Source organism: Eubalaena glacialis, chromosome 11 (genome assembly GCF_028564815.1).
Source record: "Eubalaena glacialis isolate mEubGla1 chromosome 11, mEubGla1.1.hap2.+ XY, whole genome shotgun sequence".
Taxonomy (NCBI): Eukaryota; Metazoa; Chordata; class Mammalia; order Artiodactyla; family Balaenidae; genus Eubalaena; species Eubalaena glacialis.
The window spans coordinates 87,819,190-87,834,394 of NC_083726.1; the positions used below are offsets into that span (position 1 = coordinate 87,819,190).

The window sequence follows — 15,205 nt, forward strand, 5'->3', positions numbered from 1 at the left end:
AAAGTAAATCTCTGCATTATTTTTGGCTGGACCTAATGTCTGGTTTCCTCTTCAGTTAGAGAGACGTCTGTCATGAGTTCTCAAAATGAATTGGAGACCCGGTGTTTTTACATTGCAGCTCAGGTTTCCTCACTTTGGCACACCCACATTGAAAGAAAGCCTACCAAGAACTGTCTTCCTGAGGTTGTTTGAAAGCTGAGGAATGCAAGCCATTGAATTAAGCAAGCTGCTCCTAGCCCTTCAAACTGAACAGAAAGGGCGGTTCCCAGAGATGTGTTTCCCCGGATGGTGCTAAGATGGCTTTTGGGCCACAGTGTACTTCCACGGGAAAAGTACACACGCGAGAGTCCTAAGCACTGTGAGGAATACTGGAGCTAAAGCAGTCCATTGACTAAGGTTTCCTGGAAACTGTTGCACCCTATCTTTTGTGATGGGAAAATGTGCACCTTACCTCTAAACTAGAGGTCACATTTGGTTGGCACATTAGCTACAGAATGCTGTGGGATGAGCTCCAAGAAAGAAATCGAAAGCACGTGGTTTCTTTACGCAAATCTCACTGTTCCTCGCATAAATATTTGTAGAGTGATGAATAGATGGGCAGTGTGTGTTAGAGACACCTTGGAGGCCAAAACCATGTCGCTTTCCAAAGGGGGAAACGTGGGCTTTCCTGACATTCTCCAGTTACCAATTTGATCCCACAGGTCATTTACAGGCACTCTCTTCCTGACTACTGGAGACATTTGGGACACACTGGGACCTTCCACGATGACACGTTTGAGGCTGGGATTTCTGCGTGTGGTGAATAGCATTATGCATGTAATGACCTATTCAGGCCTAGGAGACTTTGGATCACCCAAATGCCTCGGAGTGTTACCGGTATATAGGTAGTCTTTTTTTTTTTTTTTTAAGGTAAACCAGCCCAACAGATTTTATCGATTAATATTCATAATCACACACAGCAGCTTCATTAGATATTTCAATTTTCCTCTTCAGTTTGATTGTGGAGTATTAGCAGAAGCTTTTGCATGTCAAGGTACAGGAAGCAGAGATCACCCTGCACTGCTACCTATATTTTCCAGCTAGAGGTAAAAATTAGTTAAGTGGAAAGGATTATCATATAGATTTTCGCTCTTCCTTTTGAATGTACACAATAAAACAAGAGTGACAGACCTGAAATTACAATCACCAATCAAACCCAAGATAGTTGTTGTCCACATTCATTGGGAAATACAGCACAGAGGACATGGTCTGTGAATTGGGGTGTCATCAAAGAGGAGGTGGTGGAGGTTCATTTCCTATAGTACTCTCTTTTAAATTTAGGTTTTCTAAAGCAACATCTAAAGGCATAATATCTACACAGCCCAAAGCACCAAAATCTGCCAATTCACCCCGTTCATTCTCGTCTGAGGACGAGCTCTCTTCACGAAATAAAGTTGATCGAAGGCGCTCTTGAATAAAGAGGGTGCGGTCTGTGCACTCACTTTCTACGGACTGGTGCACTGTTTCAGACAATTTAGGATCGTTCAACCTTTTTAGAAGAAACTGGGAATTCTGGATAGTTTGCTGACTGCTTTCTGTGTTAGTTGTGTTGTTTGTTTCTGTGGAATGTGTGATTGTAGTGGTGACACTCCTTGTGTTAGTATGCCGGGTTGCGTTGCGTGCAGTGTCCAGTTGTGGCCGTGCTGCCCGGGCGTGCTGCCATTCTAGCTGCAGCTGTATCTGCAGTTGTTGTAACTGCGAAGCGGAAGGGCCAGAGGAATTAAGCTGTCCCCCTGCGGAACGTCTCACTCCTGATAACTGGGATCAAAGCTCACCTATAGGATCAATGGCTTCCCTATTGCTTGGAGAATATGAAGTCCGAGAAGAAGAAAGCCTGCCAGTAGAACTGCTAGTGGAATGAATGTTTGATCTACGTACACCAGGACCTCCCAATCCCCAGCCAAGGTGAAGCATTCATTCTATGTATATGTCGAACACCACTCGATTCATCTAAATCTCTAGGGGCTCTGTGTTCAAGAGTAAGACGAGCTGCAGGGTCATCCGTGACATGATTAGGACTGCCTCCAGGTAATGCTGCAAATACTGTATACATCACTTCTGTTGATGTTTCTGCATGTTCTTGAAGAGATGTCTCCGTATAGCCAATTTTTCCACAATAGGGACAAGTAAAAGCCTGTGGCTGCTCTACAGAGAAAGCTTAGGAACCATAGTACAAATCAACATCTACCCTTGTTAACATGCAGTGCATTGGATGGTCAGTTGTATGCCTTGTTCTTGTTGCACCACTTTCATAACAAGATGCACAAAAATCGTAACCATTGCATATTAAACACTTATAGCTGTGACCTTGAAAATTTCCCTTGAAACATGCATCACAGCTGACACCGTCACGTCGGGACATCCTATTTCAGAAGGTGGCGGCGGGGGCCCTACCGAGCGCAGGCTGCAGTGTCCCCCGCGGGGTCCTGGTCCTGCACTCGTGGGATGGCTTTCTTCCACTGGAATCCAGGGCTCGGCCGCGGGGACGGGGTGGGCAGCAGAGCGCTACGGCGCCGGCGGCAGCGCGGCGGCCGCGGCAGGAGGAAGCGCGGGCTGGGAATGAGGCCGGGCCTGGACGGGGCCGAGCTCCTCCAGGAGGCGGTCCGACGCCGCGGTTCCGCTGGCACATGCCTTGACTCGGTCACTCTCGGGCCCGCCGGTTCCAGGTTGTGGCGCCGCGCTCCGTAAATCCCGCTCCTCCCTACACCCGGCCCACCAACCGCCACTCTCCCCGGGCTCCAACTTCCGCCTTCTCCTCCTCTTCGTCCTCCTCCTCCACCTCATTCCCCCGCCTGCTCTGCAGCCCCGCCTCTCGCTGGCCGCGTCGGGCCCAGACGCCTGGTGCCCTGGGCGGGAGGGAACTGTGGGAGCGGCGCGGCCGCAGCGACTCGGGGCACGTCATCTGCGCGCACCCACAAGCAGGCAGCGGTCGGGCGCCGGGTGCCGGAGACCGCCCGAAACCGCCCTCGGCCTGGCGGCCGCCCCCTCACTACCACCTCTGTACTGTTTTTCAGGCTGGGCCTAGAGTCGACCTTCCCGCCATGCTACAGTGATGACTGGTATGAGTTCCCAGGATGTACTTTAGTCACAGGGATTGTTTCAGTGGAGTTTAGAGGTCCTCACAAATGGAGAGCCACGTTCAACACAAGACTGGCTAGAACCCTGTCCCCGGGACTGGTTTAAGCTGTAGAAAGGTAGCTATGCAAGCAAGAAAGTAATTAATTGCCCTTCCCTCTGCGTAGAAAGAGTTCATCCTAAAGTCTGTTTCACGTTATGTTGCTTGGAAGATGCACAAGGGACCCACAGGACACACGTTCTCCCTCGGAAGTGAATTCATATGCCACTGTCTTAAATCTCCGAAAAGGCATAGAGGACTTAAAACACTCGATGCACTCAAGGATCCTGGAGGCAGCTGCACACCAAACTTTGCTGATGGGAAACACTGGGGTTTATCTTGAGGCTATGGGTCACATTGACTTCGCAATATAGGTAAGGTGCGCCTTAGGATGAACTCCTAGGAAGCAGTGGAGATCTCTGGCTTCTTATGAGAAAACTCATTTTTCGTCACGGAGTCATTCCTAGAAGTGCAAAAAAGATAGGCAACATCATGCAGCCTTGTGGCCGCCACTATCTAGTTTTCAAACGAGGAAACCACTGCCCTTCCTAGTCTTCCCAATTACAAAATCATTCCACGACATTTTTCCCTATCTCTTCAGAGTAGCTAAAATGACCCTTGGGACACACTTCACCCTTCCACGCAGCAACTTTTGGACTTGGCGTGTTCTGCGTCTGCTGCATTGCATAATCGTCTGAATGCCCCCGGTAGACCTAGGTGACATTGGATGTTCCAAATGCGTAGCAATGCTCAGGGTAAATCTCTACTGTATTTCGGGATGGTCCTACAGTCTAATCGCTGCTTCAAGATGAGAGACATGTGGCATGAATTCCCAAAATGAATTGGAGTCCCGGTGGTTTTTTGCAGTGCAGCTCCACTTTCCTCACTTAGGCAGACCCACATTGAAAGAGAGCCTGCCTAGAACCGTCTTCCTGAGGTTGTTTTTTTGTTTGTTTGTTTGTTTCAAATAGTCACATTAATTTTAATTTTAATTATTTTTTTTGAAGTTTTGAATTTTAAATTTTTTTAATGCAGCAGGATTATATTAGTTATCCAATTTATACATATGTGTGTATATATGTCAATGTCAGTCTCTCAATTCATCACACCACCTCCACCCTCGTGCCACTTTCCCCTCTTTTTGTCCATACTTTTTTCCTGTACATCTGTGTCACTATTTCTGCCCTGCAAACCCGTTCTTCTGTACCATTTTTCTAGGTTCCACATACATGTGTTAATATACCATAACTGTTTTTCTCTTTCTGGCTTACTTCACTCTGTATGACAGTCTCTAGATCCATCCACTTGTCTACAAATGACACAATTTCGTTCTTTTTAAGGCTGAGTAATATCCCATTGTACATATGTACCACATCTTCTTTAACTATTCGTCTGTTGATGGGCATTTAGGTTGCTTCCATGACCTGGCTATTGTAAGTAGTGCTGCAAGGAATACTGGGGTGCATGTGTCTTTTTGAATTATGGTATTCTCAGGTTATATGCCCACTAGTGGTATTGCTGGGTCATATGGTAATTCTATTTTTAGTCTTTTAAGGAAGCTCCATACTGTTCTCCATAGTGGCTGTATCAATTTACATTCCAACCAACAGTGCAAGAGGGTTCCCTTTTCTCCACACCCTCTCCATCATTTGTTGTTTGTAGATTTTCTGATGATACCCATTGTAACTGGTGTGAGGTGATACCTCATTGTAGTTTTGATTTGCTTTTCTCTAATAATTAGTGATGTTGAGCAGCTTTTCATGTGCTTATTGGCCATTTGTATGTCTTTTTTCGAGAAATGTCTACTTAGCTCTTCTGCCCATTTTTTGATTGGGTGGTTTTTTTTTAATTTTTGAATTTTATTTTATATATTTTTTTATACAGCAGGTTCTTATTAGTCATCAATTGTATACACATCTGTGTATACATGTCAACCCTAATTGCCCAATTCATCACACCCCCACTCCCACCCCACCACTGCTTTCCCCACTTGGTGTCTGTACATTTGTTCCCTACATCTTTGTCTCAATATCTGCCCTGCTAAGTGGTTCATCTGTACCATTTTTCTAGGTTCCACATATATGCCTTAATATACGATATTTGTTTTTCTCTTTCTGACTTACTTCACTCTGTATGACAGTCTCTAGATCCATTAATCTTTTCATGGGCATTTAGGTTGCTTCCATGACCTGGCTATTGTAAATAGTGCTGCAATGAACTTTGGGGTGCATGTGTCTTTTTGAATTATGGTTCTCTGGGTATATGCCCAGTAGTTGGATTGCTGGGTCATATGGTAATTCTATTTTTAGGTCTTTAAGGAACCTCCGTATTGTTCTCCATAGTGGCGGTATCAATTTACATTCCCACCAACAGTGCAAGAGGGTTCCCTTTTCTCCACACCCTCTCCAGCATTTGTTGTTTGTAGATTTTCTGATGATGCCCATTGTAAGTGGTGTGAGGTGATACCTCATTGTAGTTTCGATTTGCTTTTCTCTAACAATTAGTGGTGTTGGGCAGCTTTTCATGTGCTTCTTGGCCATCTGTATGTCTTCTTTCAAAAAATGTGTATTTAGCTCTTCTGCCCATTTTTTGCTGGGGTGGTTTTCTTTTTTTTTTTACTATTGAGCTGCATGAGCTTTTTATATGTTTTGGAGATTAATCCTTTGTCCTCTGATTCATTTGAAATATTTTCTCCCATTCTGAGGGTTGTCTTTTCCTCTTGTTTATGGTTTGCTTTGCTGTGCAAAAGCTTTTATGTTTCATTCGGTCCCATTTGTTTATTTTTGTTATATTTCCATTACTCTAGGCAGTGGATCAAAAAAGATCTTGCTGTGATTTATGTCAAAGAGTGTTCCTCCTATGTTTTCCTCTAAGACTTTTATATTGCCCAGTCTGACATTTAGGTCTCTAATCCATTTTGAGTTTATTTTTGGGTATGGTGTTATGGAGTGTTCTAATTTCCTTCTTTTACAGGTAGCTGTCCAGTTTTCCCAGCACCACTTATTGCAGAGACTGTCTTTTCTCTATTGTATATCCTTGCCTACTCTGTCATAGATTAGTTGACTACAGGTGCGTTTGTTTATCTCTGGGCTTTCCATCCTGTTCCGTTGATCTCTATTTCTGGTTTTCTGACAGTACCATATTGCCTTGATTACTGTAGCTTTGTAGTATAGTCTGAAGTCAGGGAGTCTGATTCCTCCAACTCCATTTTTTTCCCACAAGCCTGCTTTGGCTATTTGGGGTCTTTTGTGTCTCCATAGAAATTTTAAGATTTTTTTGTTCTACTTCTGTATAAAATGTCATTGGTAATTTGATAGGGATTGCATTGAATCTTTAGATTGCTGTGGGTAGTATACTCATTTTCACAATATTGATTCTTCCAATCCAAAAATATGGTATATCTCTCCATCTGTTGGTATCGTCTTTAATTTCTTTCATCAGTGTCTTATAGTTTTCGGCATAGTTGCCTCCCTATGTAGGTTTCTTCCTAGGTAATTTTTTGTTGTTGTTGCAATGGTAAATGGGAGTGTTTCCTTAATTTCTCTTTCAGATTTTTCATCATTAGTATATAGGAATGCAAGAGATTTCTATGCATTAAACTTGTATCCTTCAACTTTACCAGATTTATTGATTAGCTCTAGTAGTTTTCTGGTGGCATCTTTAGGATTCTCTATGTATAGTATCATGTCGTCTGCAAACAGTGACAGTTTTGCTTCTTCTTTCCCAATTTGTATTCTGTATATTTCTTTTTCTTCTCTGATGGCCGTGGCTAGGACTTCGAAAACTATGTTGAATAATCGTGGTGAGAGTGCACATCCTTGTCTTGTTCCTGATCTGAGAGGAAATTCTTTCAGTTTTTCACCTTTGAGAATGATGTTTGCTTTGGGTTTTTCATATACGGCCTTTATGATGTTGAGGTAGGTTTCCTCTATGCCCACTCTCTGGAGAGTTTTTATCATAAATGGGTGTTGAAAAGTCAAAAGCTTTTTCTACATCTATTGTGATGATCATATGGTGTTTCTTCTTCAATTTGCTAAATTGGTGTATCACATTGATTGATTTGCGTATATTGAAGAATCCTTGCATCCCTGGGATAAATCCCACTTGACATGGTGTATAATTCTATTAATGTGTTGTTGGATTCTGTTTGCCAGTATTTGGTTGAGGATTTTTGCATGTATATTCAAGAGTGATATTGGTCTGTAATTTCCTTTTTTTGTAGTATCTTTGCCTGGTTTTGGTATCAGGGTGATGGTGGCCTCATAGAATGAGTTTGGGAGTCTTCCTTCCTCCGCAATTTTTTGGAAGAGTTTGAGAAGGATGGGTGTTAGCTCTTCTCTAAATGTTTGATAGAAGTCACCTGTGAAGCCATCTGGACCTGGACTTTTGCTTGTTGGAAGTTTTTAAATCACGGTTTCAATTTCATTACTTGTGATTTGTCTGTTCATATTTTCCGTTTCTTCCTGGTTCAGCCTTGGAAGGTGATATCTTTCTAAGAATTTGTCCATTTCTTCCAGTTTGTCCATTTTATTTGCATAGATTTGCTTGTAGTAGTCTCTTAGGATGCTTTGTATTTCTGCGTTGTCTGTTGTAACTTCTCCGTTTTCATTTTTATTTTTATTGATCTGAGTCCTCTCTCTGTTTTTCTTGATGAGTCTGGTTAATGGTATATGAATTTTGTTTATCTTCTCAAAGAAGCAGCTTTTAGTTTTATTGATCTTTGTTATTGCTTTCTTTGTTTCTATTTATTTTATTTCTGCTCTGATCCTTTTGATTTCTTTCCTTCTACTCACTTTGCAATTTGTTTGTTTTTCTTTCTCTAGTTCTTTGAGGTGTAAGGTTAGATTGTTTATTTGTGATTTTTCTTGTTTCTTGAGGTAGGCTTTTATTGCTATAAACTTCCCTTAGAACGGCTTTTGCTGCATCCCATAGGTTTAGGATCGTCTTGTTTTCTTTGTCATGTGTCTCTAGGTATTTTTTGATTTCCTCTTTGATTTCTTCAGTGATCTCTTGGTTATTTAGTAACGTAGTGTTTAGCCTCCATATGTTTTGTGTTTCTTACGTTTTTCCCCCTGTAATAGATTTCTAATCTCATAGCATTGTGGTCCCAAAAGATAATTGATGTGATTTCAATTTTCTTAAATTTACTGAGGTTTAATTTGTGACCCGTGATGTAATCTATCCTAGAGAATGTTCCATGTGCACTTGAGAAGAAAGTGTAATCTGCTGTTTTGGAATGGAATGTCCTGTAAATATCCATTAAATCTATCTGGTCTATTGTGTCATTTAAAGCTCGAGTTTCCTTATTAATTTTCTGTTTGGATGATCTGTCCATTGGTGTAAGTGAGGTGTTAAACTCCCCCACTATTATGTGTTACTGTCGATTTCCTCTTTTATAGATGTTAGCAGTTGCCTTATGTATTGAAGTGGTCCTATGTTGGGTGCATATACATTTATGACTGTTTTGTATATATATATATATATATATATATATGGGATTCCCGACATTCTCCAATTACAAACTTGACCTCACAGCACATTTACCGTCACTCTCTGCCTGACTACTGGAGCCTTTGGTGACACACTGGGCCCTTACATGATGACACATTGGACGCCGAGAGTCCTGCATACGGTGAATAGCATTACCCATGTAATGATCTAGGCAGGCCTAGGTGTCTTTGTATCATCCAAATGCCTCGCGGTGTTACCGGTATTTTGGTACGTTTATCTGGCTTCACCCAAGGTCTACCTTCCCGTCATGGAAGAGAGATGACAAGTAGGAGTTTCCAGGAGGTACTTTAGCCACGGGGATTGATTCATTTCAGCTCAGTGACACTCAAAAAGGGAGAGCAACGTTGAACTTAAGAATGGGTCAAACTGTGTCCCCAGGGCTGTTTTAAAGCTGTAGAAAGCGAGCTATACAAGCAAAAAGCAATTAATTCCTCTTCCCACTGCATAGAAATAGCTGATCTCAACAGTCTGTCTCGTGTTATTTCTCTTGGAAGATATCCAAGGAACTGACAGGACAAAACTGTCTCCCAAACACATGAATTCATACATGACGGTCTTAAGCCTAGAAAAAGGCATCGAGGAGTTCAAGCAGTCGATCGACTCAGGGTTCATGGAGACTGCTGCACACCAAACTTTGCTTATGGGAAACACTGGGGCTTACCTTGATGTTAGGGGTCACGTTCACTTTGCACTTTATCTAGGGTGGGCAGTGGCATGAGCTCTGACCAAGCGGTGAAAACCTCCCCACTACTTATGAGAAAACGTGCTTTTATTCACAGAGGCATCCCCAGAAATGAATAAAAGATGGTTAACGTCAGACAGCCTTGAAGTTGTCACTATCTGTCTTTAAAAAGGGAAAAATACTGACTTTTCTAGTCCTCCCAATTACAAAGTAGATCACACAGCACATTTACTTATCTTTTCTGACTAGCTACAAGAGACACTTGGAACAAAGATTGCCCTTGCACGATGAGACCTTTGGGTGCTACGTATACTGTGAGCAATTAACTGTAGAATCTTCTAAATGCCCTCAGAAGGCCTAGGTGTCTTTGGATGATGTAAATGCTGAGCAGCGCTCAAAGTAAATCTCTGCATTATTTTTGGCTGGACCTAATGTCTGGTTTCCTCTTCAGTTAGAGAGACGTCTGTCATGAGTTCTCAAAATGAATTGGAGACCCGGTGTTTTTACATTGCAGCTCAGGTTTCCTCACTTTGGCACACCCACATTGAAAGAAAGCCTACCAAGAACTGTCTTCCTGAGGTTGTTTGAAAGCTGAGGAATGCAAGCCATTGAATTAAGCAAGCTGCTCCTAGCCCTTCAAACTGAACAGAAAGGGCGGTTCCCAGAGATGTGTTTCCCCGGATGGTGCTAAGATGGCTTTTGGGCCACAGTGTACTTCCACGGGAAAAGTACACACGCGAGAGTCCTAAGCACTGTGAGGAATACTGGAGCTAAAGCAGTCCATTGACTAAGGTTTCCTGGAAACTGTTGCACCCTATCTTTTGTGATGGGAAAATGTGCACCTTACCTCTAAACTAGAGGTCACATTTGGTTGGCACATTAGCTACAGAATGCTGTGGGATGAGCTCCAAGAAAGAAATCGAAAGCACGTGGTTTCTTTACGCAAATCTCACTGTTCCTCGCATAAATATTTGTAGAGTGACGAATAGATGGGCAGTGTGTGTTAGAGACACCTTGGAGGCCAAAACCATGTCGCTTTCCAAAGGGGGAAACGTGGGCTTTCCTGACATTCTCCAGTTACCAATTTGATCCCACAGGTCATTTACAGGCACTCTCTTCCTGACTACTGGAGACATTTGGGACACACTGGGACCTTCCACGATGACACGTTTGAGGCTGGGATTTCTGCGTGTGGTGAATAGCATTATGCATGTAATGACCTATTCAGGCCTAGGAGACTTTGGATCACCCAAATGCCTCGGAGTGTTACCGGTATATAGGTAGTCTTTTTTTTTTTTTTTTAAGGTAAACCATCCCAACAGATTTTATCGATTAATATTCATAATCACACACAGCAGCTTCATTAGATATTTCAATTTTCCTCTTCAGTTTGATTGTGGAGTATTAGCAGAAGCTTTTGCATGTCAAGGTACAGGAAGCAGAGATCACCCTGCACTGCTACCTATATTTTCCAGCTAGAGGTAAAAATTAGTTAAGTGGAAAGGATTATCATATAGATTTTCGCTCTTCCTTTTGAATGTACACAATAAAACAAGAGTGACAGACCTGAAATTACAATCACCAATCAAACCCAAGATAGTTGTTGTCCACATTCATTGGGAAATACAGCACAGAGGACATGGTCTGTGAATTGGGGTGTCATCAAAGAGGAGGTGGTGGAGGTTCATTTCCTATAGTACTCTCTTTTAAATTTAGGTTTTCTAAAGCAACATCTAAAGGCATAATATCTACACAGCCCAAAGCACCAAAATCTGCCAATTCACCCCGTTCATTCTCGTCTGAGGACGAGCTCTCTTCACGAAATAAAGTTGATCGAAGGCGCTCTTGAATAAAGAGGGTGCGGTCTGTGCACTCACTTTCTACGGACTGGTGCACTGTTTCAGACAATTTAGGATCGTTCAACCTTTTTAGAAGAAACTGGGAATTCTGGATAGTTTGCTGACTGCTTTCTGTGTTAGTTGTGTTGTTTGTTTCTGTGGAATGTGTGATTGTAGTGGTGACACTCCTTGTGTTAGTATGCCGGGTTGCGTTGCGTGCAGTGTCCAGTTGTGGCCGTGCTGCCCGGGCGTGCTGCCATTCTAGCTGCAGCTGTATCTGCAGTTGTTGTAACTGCGAAGCGGAAGGGCCAGAGGAATTAAGCTGTCCCCCTGCGGAACGTCTCACTCCTGATAACTGGGATCAAAGCTCACCTATAGGATCAATGGCTTCCCTATTGCTTGGAGAATATGAAGTCCGAGAAGAAGAAAGCCTGCCAGTAGAACTGCTAGTGGAATGAATGTTTGATCTACGTACACCAGGACCTCCCAATCCCCAGCCAAGGTGAAGCATTCATTCTATGTATATGTCGAACACCACTCGATTCATCTAAATCTCTAGGGGCTCTGTGTTCAAGAGTAAGACGAGCTGCAGGGTCATCCGTGACATGATTAGGACTGCCTCCAGGTAATGCTGCAAATACTGTATACATCACTTCTGTTGATGTTTCTGCATGTTCTTGAAGAGATGTCTCCGTATAGCCAATTTTTCCACAATAGGGACAAGTAAAAGCCTGTGGCTGCTCTACAGAGAAAGCTTAGGAACCATAGTACAAATCAACATCTACCCTTGTTAACATGCAGTGCATTGGATGGTCAGTTGTATGCCTTGTTCTTGTTGCACCACTTTCATAACAAGATGCACAAAAATCGTAACCATTGCATATTAAACACTTATAGCTGTGACCTTGAAAATTTCCCTTGAAACATGCATCACAGCTGACACCGTCACGTCGGGACATCCTATTTCAGAAGGTGGCGGCGGGGGCCCTACCGAGCGCAGGCTGCAGTGTCCCCCGCGGGGTCCTGGTCCTGCACTCGTGGGATGGCCTTCTTCCACTGGAATCCAGGGCTCGGCCGCGGGGACGGGGTGGGCAGCAGAGCGCTACGGCGCCGGCGGCAGCGCGGCGGCCGCGGCAGGAGGAAGCGCGGGCTGGGAATGAGGCCGGGCCTGGACGGGGCCGAGCTCCTCCAGGAGGCGGTCCGACGCCGCGGTTCCGCTGGCACATGCCTTGACTCGGTCACTCTCGGGCCCGCCGGTTCCAGGTTGTGGCGCCGCGCTCCGTAAATCCCGCTCCTCCCTACACCCGGCCCACCAACCGCCACTCTCCCCGGGCTCCAACTTCCGCCTTCTCCTCCTCTTCGTCCTCCTCCTCCACCTCATTCCCCCGCCTGCTCTGCAGCCCCGCCTCTCGCTGGCCGCGTCGGGCCCAGACGCCTGGTGCCCTGGGCGGGAGGGAACTGTGGGAGCGGCGCGGCCGCAGCGACTCGGGGCACGTCATCTGCGCGCACCCACAAGCAGGCAGCGGTCGGGCGCCGGGTGCCGGAGACCGCCCGAAACCGCCCTCGGCCTGGCGGCCGCCCCCTCACTACCACCTCTGTACTGTTTTTCAGGCTGGGCCTAGAGTCGACCTTCCCGCCATGCTACAGTGATGACTGGTATGAGTTCCCAGGATGTACTTTAGTCACAGGGATTGTTTCAGTGGAGTTTAGAGGTCCTCACAAATGGAGAGCCACGTTCAACACAAGACTGGCTAGAACCCTGTCCCCGGGACTGGTTTAAGCTGTAGAAAGGTAGCTATGCAAGCAAGAAAGTAATTAATTGCCCTTCCCTCTGCGTAGAAAGAGTTCATCCTAAAGTCTGTTTCACGTTATGTTGCTTGGAAGATGCACAAGGGACCCACAGGACACACGTTCTCCCTCGGAAGTGAATTCATATGCCACTGTCTTAAATCTCCGAAAAGGCATAGAGGACTTAAAACACTCGATGCACTCAAGGATCCTGGAGGCAGCTGCACACCAAACTTTGCTGATGGGAAACACTGGGGTTTATCTTGAGGCTATGGGTCACATTGACTTCGCAATATAGGTAAGGTGCGCCTTAGGATGAACTCCTAGGAAGCAGTGGAGATCTCCGGCTTCTTATGAGAAAACTCATTTTTCGTCACGGAGTCATTCCTAGAAGTGCAAAAAAGATAGGCAACATCATGCAGCCTTGTGGCCGCCACTATCTAGTTTTCAAACGAGGAAACCACTGCCCTTCCTAGTCTTCCCAATTACAAAATCATTCCACGACATTTTTCCCTATCTCTTCAGAGTAGCTAAAATGACCCTTGGGACACACTTCACCCTTCCACGCAGCAACTTTTGGACTTGGCGTGTTCTGCGTCTGCTGCATTGCATAATCGTCTGAATGCCCCCGGTAGACCTAGGTGACATTGGATGTTCCAAATGCGTAGCAATGCTCAGGGTAAATCTCTAGTGTATTTCGGGATGGTCCTACAGTCTAATCGCTGCTTCAAGATGAGAGACATCTGGCATGAATTCCCCAAATGAATTGGAGTCCCGGTGGTTTTTTGCAGTGCAGCTCCACTTTCCTCACTTAGGCAGACCCACATTGAAAGAGAGCCTGCCTAGAACCGTCTTCCTGAGGTTGTTTTTTTGTTTGTTTGTTTGTTTCAAATAGTCACATTAATTTTAATTTTAATTATTTTTTTTGAAGTTTTGAATTTTAAATTTTTTTAATGCAGCAGGATTATATTAGTTATCCAATTTATACATATGTGTGTATATGTCAATGTCAGTCTCTCAATTCATCACACCACCTCCACCCTCGTGCCACTTTCCCCTCTTTTTGTCCATACTTTTTTCCTGTACATCTGTGTCACTATTTCTGCCCTGCAAACCCGTTCTTCTGTACCATTTTTCTAGGTTCCACATACATGTGTTAATATACCATAACTGTTTTTCTCTTTCTGGCTTACTTCACTCTGTATGACAGTCTCTAGATCCATCCACTTGTCTACAAATGACACAATTTCGTTCTTTTTAAGGCTGAGTAATATCCCATTGTACATATGTACCACATCTTCTTTAACTATTCGTCTGTTGATGGGCATTTAGGTTGCTTCCATGACCTGGCTATTGTAAGTAGTGCTGCAAGGAATACTGGGGTGCATGTGTCTTTTTGAATTATGGTATTCTCAGGTGATATGCCCACTAGTGGTATTGCTGGGTCATATGGTAATTCTATTTTTAGTCTTTTAAGGAAGCTCCATACTGTTCTCCATAGTGGCTGTATCAATTTACATTCCAACCAACAGTGCAAGAGGGTTCCCTTTTCTCCACACCCTCTCCATCATTTGTTGTTTGTAGATTTTCTGATGATACCCATTGTAACTGGTGTGAGGTGATACCTCATTGTAGTTTTGATTTGCTTTTCTCTAATAATTAGTGATGTTGAGCAGCTTTTCATGTGCTTATTGGCCATTTGTATGTCTTTTTTCGAGAAATGTCTACTTAGCTCTTCTGCCCATTTTTTGATTGGGTGGTTTTTTTTTAATTTTTGAATTTTATTTTATATATTTTTTTTATACAGCAGGTTCTTATTAGTCATCAATTGTATACACATCTGTGTATACATGTCAACCCTAATTGCCCAATTCATCACACCCCCACTCCCACCCCACCACTGCTTTCCCCACTTGGTGTCTGTACATTTGTTCCCTACATCTTTGTCTCAATATCTGCCCTGCTAAGTGGTTCATCTGTATCATTTTTCTAGGTTCCACATATATGCCTTAATATGCGATATTTGTTTTTCTCTTTCTGACTTACTTCACTCTGTATGACAGTCTCTAGATCCATTAATCTTTTCATGGGCATTTAGGTTGCTTCCATGACCTGGCTATTGTAAATAGTGCTGCAATGAACTTTGGGGTGCATGTGTCTTTTTGAATTATGGTTCTCTGGGTATATGCCCAGTAGTTGGATTGCTGGGTCATATGGTAATTCTATTTTTAG

General features: G+C 43.8%; 2 pseudogenes; both read right to left on the bottom strand.

Annotated features, from left to right (window-relative positions):
- Window positions 1–1,266: 1,266 nt before the first annotated feature.
- LOC133101717 (E3 ubiquitin-protein ligase KCMF1-like) lies at window positions 1,267–2,668 on the bottom strand (annotated as a pseudogene).
- Window positions 2,669–11,009: 8,341 nt separating this feature from the next.
- On the bottom strand, window positions 11,010–12,144 carry LOC133101718 (E3 ubiquitin-protein ligase KCMF1-like; annotated as a pseudogene).
- Window positions 12,145–15,205: the final 3,061 nt, after the last annotated feature.